The sequence below is a fragment of the Salvelinus sp. IW2-2015 genome, linkage group LG11 (assembly GCF_002910315.2).
Source record: "Salvelinus sp. IW2-2015 linkage group LG11, ASM291031v2, whole genome shotgun sequence".
NCBI lineage: Eukaryota > Metazoa > Chordata > Actinopteri > Salmoniformes > Salmonidae > Salvelinus > Salvelinus sp. IW2-2015.
The window spans coordinates 3,460,489-3,472,290 of NC_036851.1; positions in this window are offsets into that span (position 1 = coordinate 3,460,489).

Here is an 11,802-nt window from a genome sequence, read left to right on the forward strand (position 1 = left end):
TAATGTAGGGTATGTAAACATTATATTAAGTGGCATTGTTTTAAAGTGGCTAGTGATACATTTTACATAATTCCATCAATTCCCATTATTAAAGTGGCTGGAGTTGAGTCAGTTGTTGGCAGCGGCCACTAAATGTTAGTGGTGGCTGTTTAAAGTCTGATGGCCTTGAGATAGAAGCTGTTTTTCAGTCTCTCGGTCCCTGCTTTGATGCACCTGTACTGACCTCGCCTTCTGGTGATAGCGGGTGGAACAGGCAGGTGGCTCGGGTGGTTGTTGTCCTTGATGATCTTTATGGCCTTCCTGTAACATCGGGTGGTGTAGGTGTCCTGGAGGGCAGGTAGTTGCCCCCGTGATGCGTGTGCAGACCCTCACTACCCTCTGGAGAGCCTTACGGTTGTGGGCGGAGCAGTTGCCGTACCAGGCGGGTGATACAGCCCGACAGGATGCTCTCGATTGTGCATCTGTAGAAGTTTGTGAGTGCTTTGGTGACAAGCCGAATTTCTTCAGCCTCCTGAGGTTGAAGAGGCGCTGCTGCGCCTTCTTCACAACGATGTCTGTGTGGGTGGACCAATTCAGTTGTCCGTGATGTGTACACCGAGGAACTTAAAACTTTCCACCTTCTCCACTACTGTCCCGTCGATGTGGATAGGGGGGTGCTCCCTCTGCTGTTTCCTGAAGTCCACAATCATCTCCTTTGTTTTGTTGACGTTGAGTGTGAGGTTATTTTTCCTGACCACACTACCGAGGCCCTCACCTCCTCCCTGTAGCCGTCCGTTGTTGGTAATCAAGCCTCACTGTAGTGTGTGTCCGCAAACTTGATGGATTGGGGTTGAGGCGTGCATGGCCACACAGTCGTGTGGTGAACAGGGAGTAACAGGAGAGGGCCAGAACGCACCCTTGTGTGGCCCCAGTGTTGAGGATCAGCGGGGTGGAGATGTTGTTACCTACCCTCACCACCTGGGGGCGGCCCGTCAGGAAGTCCAGGACCCAGTCCAGGACTCAGTAAGGTCTGTAGAATGTACACAGTGCTGTGAATAAGTATGTATTTGGTGTGTTATTTGTTCACTCAGGTTCCCTTTATCTAATGTTAGGTTTTGGTTGAAGATAACATTCAGTATCAGAAATATGCAAAAATAGAGAAAATCAGAAAGGGGGCAAATATCTTTTCACAGCACTGTATATGGTGTCATTTCATGGGGCTTTAAATAATACTGAGTGTTGCTGGAATTTTACTCCGCCCATTACATTGGCCACAATGCAAATCACGGGCTTACAGTAGAGTATATAGAAAAAAACTATTCTTTGTGCCAATGTAGAAGTGGGGAGTACTCAATAGGGTCTGTAAAATCTATATATGGTGTCATTTRATGAGGCTCTGAATAATACAGAGTGTTGCTGGACTTTTACTGTGGGCAAAAACAGCTTACAGGAAAAACTATTCTTTGTGCCGATGTTCAATTCTTAGGTTTTTCTTTCAGTAATTGCAGTGACTTGATTATCAGAATCCCAAAAGTTATTTGTGCGTTGTTKAGATTTTATATTTCTCAACACTGATGTATCTACTCTAACGCCACTCTGTTCTGAGCAGCCAAACATCGGCGGTCGGCATTGGCTATTAATTCCCCGTGCACCTTATCTGCGGAAGTTTTATGTAATGACAATGCAAGTTCCTCCCTTTCTGGTGTTTTTTTRCTATCCTTTTCTGAGCGACTGAAAGTGTATGATTTCGAAAATGTACTACACAGTAAGGATTGGACTTTTTAATCTTTCCTGCAAATAGGCTTACCCATGAGAACCTTTTGAACTACCTACCACTTTTCTCATGAATGGACCCTCTCCCATTCACCACGAGTCAGTATAAACACACCATTACTTGAAGTGTTATGCCTGAACCCTCAAATTTGCCTCATCTGACAAAACACATTTCAGTGTATCCTCGCTTATTTCATACTGCTTATCTGATTCAGTTTTCACAGAGCATACGATTTCCTGATCTGATATACCTCTACCACAACRTTTTTATCTCTAAGCGGTAGTATTCATTCCCAACATCTTGGGTGTCAGATTTGAGCTGCACCACTGACTCATAGCTACATAAGGATGAAAATCAGAAGCATGTTCTTTATCCTCAAAAGTTTGTACATGTTGCATATTGTTGCATACTGTTGTTGACGTTCCCTCATTTAATAGGTTTTGAACCTGAGCCTCATATACATTCTCTGTTTGTACCATTTTGTTTAATTTCACATTTCTGTCACTAACAATTGAACGTACYAATGTGTCACAGTCATACTGGTATGACAGACCATAATTGTAGCACTCTTAGAAGCAGTTGGCTTCTTAACTAATCTGCTAATAATCGGTATTTGGCAAGGCAAGAGTGCATGAAGGTCGTGTATGGAATGGCGTTTTATTTCACACTAGGGTAAGCAGTTTTGTTTTTCCAACTGATATTCAACACAAAAATAATCGATTCATTTATTGTTTTGGAATTAATATAACATGCAGGATGAAATGTAGGCTGCTCGTCTATGAAAAGCCAACTGACATTTACTCCTGAGGGACTGACRGGTTGCACTCTCTACAACCACTGTGATTATTATTTGACCCTGCTGGTCATCTATGAACGTTTGAAGAACAATCTGGCCTTAAATMGRCATGTTCTCTTATAATCGCCATCCGGCAGAGCCAGAAGAGGACTGGCCACCCGTCAGAGCCTGGTTCCTCTTGGTTTCTTCCTAGGTTCCTGCCTTTCTAAGGAGTTTTTCCAAGCCACCGTGCTTCTACGTCTACAATTCTGATAGCTGTACTTCTGTACAAAGTATTATATTGTCATCTAGTGGCGAATTTGGGTACAGTAGCTTTTAATTTGCTAACTTTCCGTTCAGAGCTATTTCCTGTCAYAACAATCCGAGTGAAAACAACAGACAGACAAGCTCAATTTCAGAGGCTGGTAACTCCAATGAACTTACCCTCTGCAGCAGAGGTAACTTCCATTCCTGTGGCGGTCCTCATGAGATCCAGTTTCATCATAGCGCTTGATGGTTTTTGCGACTGCATTTGAAGAAACTTTCAAAGTTCTTAAAGTTTTCCGTATTGACTGACCTTCATGTCTGAAGAATGATGGACTGTCGTTTCTCTTTGCTTTTTTGAGCTGTTCTTGCCATAATATGGACTTTTACCAAATAGGGCTATCTCTGTATACTACCCCTACCTTGTCACAACACAACTGATTTAACTCAAATGTATTAAGAAGGAAAGAAATTCTACAAATTAACTTTAAACAAGGCACACCCGTAAATTGAAATGCATTCCAGGTGACTACCGTCATGAAGCTGATTGAGAGAATGCCAAGAGTGTGCAAAGCTGTCATCAAGGCAAAAGGGTGGCTATTTGAAGAATCTAAAATCTAAAATATATTTTGATTTGTTTAAACTTTTTTAGATTACTACATGATTCCATACTGTTTATTTCATAGTTTTGATGTCTTCACGATTATTCTACAATGTAGAAAATAGTAAAAAATAAAGTAAAACCCTTGAATGAGTAGGTGTTCTAAAACATTTGACCGGTAGTGTACTTTAAGTGTTCAGATATTTCTTGTGACAGAGCTAAAGCATAGTTATTAAGTTATATGGACACTTAGATTGTGTGTATATGTTTAGTGGCACATTTCCTGTGATGTAAATTGTAATCATGTCTGCACGGTCATGTTGGCTAGAGCTAGCGTTTTCTTTTTGTTGCTAACTCAAATCAAATTAAAGTTTATTTGTCACATGCGCCGAATACAACAAGTGCAGACCTTACCAATGAAATGCTTACTTACAAGCCTTAACCAACAGTGCAGTTCAAGAAGAGTTAAGAAAATATTTACCAAATAAACTAAAGTAAAAAATGTAAATAAAAATAATAAAAAGTACCACATAACATAACAATAACGAGGCTATATACAGGGGTACCGGCACCGAGTCAGTGTGCGGGGTACAGGTTAGTTGAGGTAATTTGCGCATGTAGGTAGAGGTGAAGTGACAAAACAAATGGGGGGGGGGGGGGGTCAATGTAATTAGTCCGTGGCCATTTGATTAATTAATAAGCAGTCTTATGGCTTGGGGGTAGAAGCTGTTAAGGAGCCTTTTGGTCCTAGACTTGGCGCTCCGGTACCACTTGCCGTGCGGTAGCAGAGAAAACAGTCTATGACTTGGGTGACTGGAGTCTGACAATTATTTGGGCTTTCCTCTGACACCGCCTATAATATAGGTCCTGGATGGCAGGAAGCTTGGCCTCAGTGATGTACTGGGCCGTACGCATTACACTCTGTAGCGCCTTACGGTCAGATGCCATAACAGGCGGTGATGCAACCAGTCAGGATGCTCTCAATTGTGCAGCTGTAGAACTATTTGAGGATCTGGGGACCCATGTGAATCTTTTCAGTCTCCTGAGTGGGGAAAAGGTTTTGTCATGCCCTCTTCAGGACTGTCTTCGTGTGTTTGGACCATGATAGTTTGTTGGTGATGTGGACACCAAGGACCTTGAAACTCTCGACCCGCTCCACTACAGCRCCATTGATGTTAATGGGGGCCTGTTCGGCKCGCCTTTTCCTGTAGTCCACGATTAGCTCCTTTGTCTTGCTCAAATTGAGGGAGAGGTTGCTGTCCRGGCACCACACTGCCAGTTCTCTGACCTCCTCCCTATAGGCTGTCTCATCGTTGTCGGAGTCGTCAGCAATCTTAATGATGGTGTTGGAGTCGTGTTTGGCCATGCAGTCGTGGGTGAACAGGGAGTACAGAAAGGTACTCCCAGAAGTGCACACCCCTGAGGGGCCCCAGTGTTGAGGATCAGCATGGCAGAAGGAGGTGTTTAGTCCCAGGGTCCTTAGCTTGGTGATGAGCTTTGTGGGCACTATGGTGTTGAACGCTGAGCTGTAGTCAATGAACTGCATTCACACATAGGTGTTCCTTTTGTCCAGGTGGGAAAGGGCAGTGTGGAGTGCAATTGAGATTGAGTCATCTGTGGATCTGTTGGGGCAGTATGTGAATTGGAGTGGGTCTAGGGTATCCAGGAGGATGCTGTTGATGTGATCCATGACCAGCCTTTCAAAGCACTTCATGGCTACCGACGTCAGTGCTACGGGGCGGTAATCATTTAGGCTGGTTACCTTTGCTTCCTTGGGCACAGGGACTATGGTGGTCTGCTTGAAAAAATGTAGGTATTACAGACTCAGTCAGGGAGAGGTTGAAAATGTCAGTGAAGACACTTGCCAATTGGTCCGCGCATGAGTACACGTCCTGGTCATCTGTCTGGCCCCGCGGCTTTGTGAATGTTGACCTGTTTAAAGGTCTTGCCCAAATCGGCTACCGAGAGCGTTATCACACAGTCATCCAGAACAGCTGGTGCTCTCGTGCATGCTTCAATGTTTCTTGRCTCGAAGCAAGCATAAAAGGCATTTAGCTCGTCTGGTAGGCTCGCGTCACTGGGCAACTCGCGTCTGGGTTTCCTTTGTAGTCCGTAACAGTTTTCAAGCCTTTCAATATGTACGTACGGTCACTGTGGGGACGARGTCGTCGATGCACTTATTGATGAAGCCGATGACTGAGGTGGTATACTCCTCAATGCCATTGGTTGAATCCCAGAACATATTCCAGTCTGTGCTAGCAAAACAGTCCTGTAGCGTAGCGTCCGCGTCATCTGACCACTTCCGTACTGAGCGAGTCACTAGTACTTCCTGCTTTAACTTTTGCTTGTACGCAGGAATCAGGAGGATAGAATTATGGCCAGATTTACCAAATGGAGGMTGGGGGAGAGATTTGTATGCATCTCTGTGTGTGGAGTAAAGGTGGTCTAGAGTTTTTRTTCTGGTAGCACATGTGACATGKTGGTAAAAATTTGGTACAACTGATTTAAATTTGCCTGCATTAAAGTCCCCGGCCACTAGGAGCGCCGCTTCTGGATGAGCATTTTCTTGTTTCWTGTTATAGAGTTGGTTGAGTGCGGTCTTAGTGCCAGCATCGGTCTGTGGTGATAAATAGACGGCTACGAATAATATAGATGAGAACTGTTGCTTGATAGTGTGGTCTACAGCTTATCATAAGGTAGTCTACCCCAGGCGAGCAATACCTCGAGACTTCTTTAATATTAGACATCGCGCACCAGCTGTTATTGACAAAAAGACACACACCCCCACTCCTCGTCTTACCAGACGTAGCATCTCTGTTCTGCATGGAAAATCCCACCCGCTCTATATTATCCGTGTCGTCGTTCAGCRACGACTCGGTGAAACATAAGATATTACAGTTCTTAATGTCCCGTTGGTCGGATAATCATAATCGTAGGTCATCAWTTTTATTTTCCAAAGATTGCGTGTTAGCAAGTAGAATGGAAGGCAGTGGGAGTTTACTCGCTCGCCTATGGATTCTCAGAAGTTAGCCCGATCTGCTTCCTCTTTTCCTCCGTCTTTTCTTCACGCAAATGATGGGTATTTTGGCCTGTTCCCGGGAGAGCAGTATATCCTTCTCGTTGGACTCGTTAAAGGAAAAAGCTTATTCCAGTTCGTGTTGAGTAATCGATGCTCTGATGTCCAGAAGGTATTTTCGGTCATAAGAGACAGTAGTAGTAACATTATGTACAAAATAAGTTWAAAAAAAAAAGTTACAAACAACTACATTTTTTAAATTTTAAATTGCACAATTTGTCAGGAGCATGTAAAACGTCAGCCATCCTCTTCGGCGCCATCTCGTGATACAGATGCTGTTCTTTATTTGTGTCCATTATTTGTATCCATCCTTTTCTCATACATTTTCTCCTTTCTGTATCTGTTACAGTTTTACAAACAAAATATATTCTACTAAAGATTCTRAACGGTACCAATACCTCCTGATTCTTTATTGGAAGAGTGTAAGCTGTCTGCCAAGCGTTGTAGCTTACACATTGTGAGGGCAGAAAAGTAAAAAGACTCACTCCATGACGGGCCCAGCCACAGGAAGAGTGGATCGCTTCTTCACATTGATATCCAGCCAGACTCTTCAGCCATCACAACATCATCACAGGGAGGTAACCCAAGCTCCTCATGCAACAGCCAAAGGATCAAGGTAACACCCCAGCCTTCCTTCAGCATCCAGATGTAGAGGGCAGCACATACAACATGCTAGAGACTAGGTCACGGTGCTCAAGCTCTAGAGACTCTAGGCAATCAAACCTGTCATCAGCTAGTGCTGCAGSCACCAAGGCTCATGCTAAAGCAGAGGCAGCACGCGCACTGGATTCCTATGCTATATGTGAAGCGGATATCATTAGATAACAAGCCTGTATAGAAGAAGAGCAACAAAGGGTTACGGCTGAAGCAGCTGCCCTGGCAGCTAGAAGGAAAGCAGAGGTAAAAGCACACTTGCATGTTCTCAAACAGGAGAAAGCTGCTAGCCTAACCCTAGCTGAAGCTGAGGTTCTGGAAGCAGCCGCCGAAGATGAAAACATGGATTCACATTGTCTGATAGAAACACAGATAACACCTCTCAGCACAGCTCAACACATCAGTGAGTATGTACAATCACACACAACCATGCACACTGCTCCACCTCATCGTGACCCACGGTCKTTGGAATCATCAAAGGTCCATCCAGCAGGAGTCAACGTTGATACAGTCAGATGCTACAAAACTGAACCATCCTCCGATTTGACAAACAAAGTGGTCATGAGCACAAAGGTCTACCTGTCAGTCCTTCAGGTAGCCAGAAGAACTGCAACATATCCCCCTCTCTCCAGAACTCCAGAACACCAGTAAAAGCTAGAGAGGAGAGATCGTGTCTGTAGGAGAACAACCCCACAACATTGGGCGGTCCAACCAAGCTCACCTGCCGTCTCCTCAGCCACAACCARGGCCTGCAACTGCCTTCAGAAAAGATCCACCTGATACATCAGAAGCTACAGATGTAACTAAATATGGTGAGTTGAAGTTTGATGACCATCGAGAAAAGTATTGGACCTGGAAATCATCCTTTCTTAACAGCAATCAAGACCTAAATCTGACAGCCAGAGAACAACTGGACCTACTCTCCAAATGGCTTGGACCCGATTCATCAGAGCAGGCCAAGAGGATCAGTTCGGTGCAGCAGGACTCACGATGATATGGCAGAAACTTGAATACTATTACGGTTCACCTGTGATTGAAAACARACTTCTGAAGAAAATGTAAGATTTTCCGAAGATCACAAACAAAGACAACAAGAAATGAAGAGAGCTTGGAGACATGCTTCTAGACCTGGAGGCAGCTGAAGCTGGTGGACACYTGCCAGGCCTCTTGTATCTGGACACATCCCGCTGTGTCAATACAATCATAGATAKGCTCCCCTACAGCCTACAAGAAAGATGGGTCTCACAAGCGTCAAAATAAAAGGAAGATCTTCAGGTTCGATTTCCACCGTTCTCCTTCTTCGCCAATCTTATTGTCAACCAAGCAAGGACTCGCAACGATCAAAGCTTCCCCTTAACACAGGAGGTTCAAGCTCCACAAAGACTGAAAAACCACGAGCGAAGCACAACAGAGAACACAGAACTCCAGTGTCCGTACAGAAGACAGAATCTCAGTCTGAAGCTAACCAGGCTCATCCCTCAGGAAAGACAGTTGAGGACCCAAATAAACAGTGTCCATTACACAACAAGCCTCGCCCTCTGAGAAAAGTCTTACCTCAAGCACAACCACATCTGTTTCTGATGCTGTGCTTCAACCAAACATGTCGCAAAAGACTGTAAGACAGCTGTGCAGTGCAAAGAATGCGACAGTYATAGACATCCGTCTGCGTTACATCCGGGGCCAGCCCCATGGAGAACAGAGAACTCTGCAGCCAAGGAAGACCGTGGTGGGGAGTAAAGGGAAAGCGCAACACCTGCAGTAACCTCAGAGTGCACTGAGGTCTGAGATCTGTGAAGAGGAAATCAGCTCTAGGTCATGTTCCAAGATATGCTTAGTCAAAGTGTATCCCGCAGGTCACAGAGAGATGGTAGTCAGAATGTATGCCGTCTTAGATTAACAGAGCGACAGGTCGTTAGCCAGAACTGACTTCTTCTACCTCTTCGCTGTCAGAGTTTTTCAGCTCCTTACACTCTGAAGACGTGTCCAGGAATTATGGAGACATCTGGGAGAAGAGCAAGCAACTACATTGTGGAGTTATTCGAAGAAAAACACAGCTTACTCTTCACACTCTCATAGAATGTGACATGATGCCCGATGACAGATCAGAWATTCCCTCACCTGAAATTGCGCACCCTGCGCACAACGCCTTGACCTRGGATGTGTCATCATCGGTGATGTGTGTCTGAACGTATCTCACAGGCRAGCTAAAGTTACCGTTTACAGAACAAATGTACTGCAAAATGGATGCACATCATTCCTTAGCCCTTGTGCTGACTTCATTCAAATCAAAGAGAGTGAATAACACAGCACAACTTCAGGAAGCTCAGAGTTCCATAGAGGCCGCTGTCCCAGCTGGAGATACGGAGGACTACGGATGCAAAGTGAGTGAAAGAACAAAAAAKCATTTGAAACAAGCCAAAACAACCATCATCAGATGCATACAGCAAGAAGTCCTCAAAGAAGAAATCAAGTGCCTCACTAAAATCAAACAGGCAAATGTCAGTACAGAGACAAAGTGGAGTCGCAATTCAATGGCTCAGACATGAGACGTGTGTGGCAGGGTCTACAGACAATCACGGATTACAAAGGGAAAATGAGTRACGTCGCAGACACCGACATCATGCTCCCGGACAAGCTGAACACCTTCTTCGCCCTTCTTTGAGGATAACACAGTGCCACCGACGCGGCCCACTACCAAGGACTGTGGGCTCTCGTTCTCTGTGGCTGACGTGAATAAGGCATTTAAATGTGTAACCTTCACAAGGTTGCCYGCCCAGACGGCATCCCCAGCCACGTTCTCAGAGCGAAGACCAGCTGGCTGGAGTGATTACGGACATATTCAATCTCTCCCTATCCCAGTCTGCTGTCCCCACATGCTTCAAGATGTCCACCATTGTTCCTGTATCCAAGAAAGCAAAGGTAACTGAAATAAATGACTGTCATCATGAAGTGCTTTCATTCTAGAGGCTAGTTAAGGATGATATCACCTCTACCTTACCCGTCACCCTAGACCCACTTCAATTTGCATACCGCCCTAATAGATCCACAGATGATGCAATTGCCATTGCACTGCACAGCTCGAGACCCTGGGTCTGCACACCCCTATCCACATCGACAGGACCGCAGTGGAGAAGGTGAAAAGTTCCTCGGTGTAACGTCTGGAGAGTGATGGGTGTGGAGTCAGACGCAGAGAGCAGAAGGTTGACGGGAAAAACGCTTTAATGTCCTTTCGTAAAGTAACCAGTTACAAACATGGGTGAAGCCCAAAACACAGGCGCAACAAACCCAAAACCATAGTTACTAAAAATACCGGACAGCGAAAACCCAAAAGAACACAAACACCACATACGTAAAATAACAACAAGCCTGCACAAACACCAGCGGGCTAAACAAACTTAAATAATACCCATCCCAAAACCCCAACAAGGAACAGGTGAAAACAATTAGACAAAAACAAACGAAAAAGAAAAAGGGATCGGTGGCAGCTAGTAGACCGGCAACGACGACCGCCGAGCGCCACCCGAACAGGAAGGGGAGCCACCTTCGGTGGTATTCGTGACACTCGGCGTACTCATCACCGACAATCTGAAACTGTCCACCCACACAGACAGTGTCGTGAAGAAGGCCCACCAGCATCCCTTCAARCCCAGGAGGCTGAAGAAATTTGGCTTGGCTCTTAAGACCGTCACAAACTTTTAAAGATGCACAATTGAGAGCATCCTGTCAGGCTGTATCACCGCCTGGTATGGCAACTGCACTGCCCGCAACTGCAGGGCTCTCCAGAGGGTAGTGTGTTCTGCCCAACGCATCACTTGGGGCACTCTGCCTGCCCTCCTGGACACCTACAGCACCCGACGTCACAGGAAGGCCAAAAAGATAATCAAGGACATCAACCACCCAAGCCACTGCCTGTTCACCCCCTTACCATCCAGAAGGCGAGGTCAGTACAGGTGCATCAAAGCTGGGACCGAGAGACTGAAAAACAGCTTCTATCTTAAGGCCATCAGACGGTTAAATAGCCATCACTAGCCGGCTACCACCCGGTTATTCAATCCTGCACCTTAGAGGCTGCCCTATATACAGTGGTTCCTCCTTTAAAAGTTGTGAGCTTACATTGCGGGACTTAGAGGTACCCAGCGTCACAGCTTCATTGCTCCCGACCACCGCAAGGGGAAGTTAGAGCACTCATTATGCATTTAGGTCCCAAGATTTTTATATGACCAATCACATTGAGTGGTTCCAATGACGAATGTGACGCGAGCCACCCGTCCCTGGTGAAGTTCTTCAGCAAAGATGGCTGACAAAAGCAAATGAAAGTAATTATGTCATAACGAGTCAYGCAAAAAATTTACAAGTGAGAGGAATATGTTAATGTAGAGATAAACGATTGTGCAGATTTCTTTGTCATAAAGTTGATTTAAGAAAATCCCTATTTAGCAAGTTTTTTTTTCAGTCATATCCAATACCAGGTGTATCAAACTCCATTATTTGAAGGATGCTGTGTCTGCATGTATGTATTACTATTATACACTTAAACAGTGTTTTACCACTCCTGCTCCTGGGACATCAATGATTACACATTGTAACTATGCAATAGACTAGAAACATGATTTAAGTAAAGGCTGATTTGTAATTCATATATACAGAAAAAAACTGTACACTACACTTCCTATGCATAT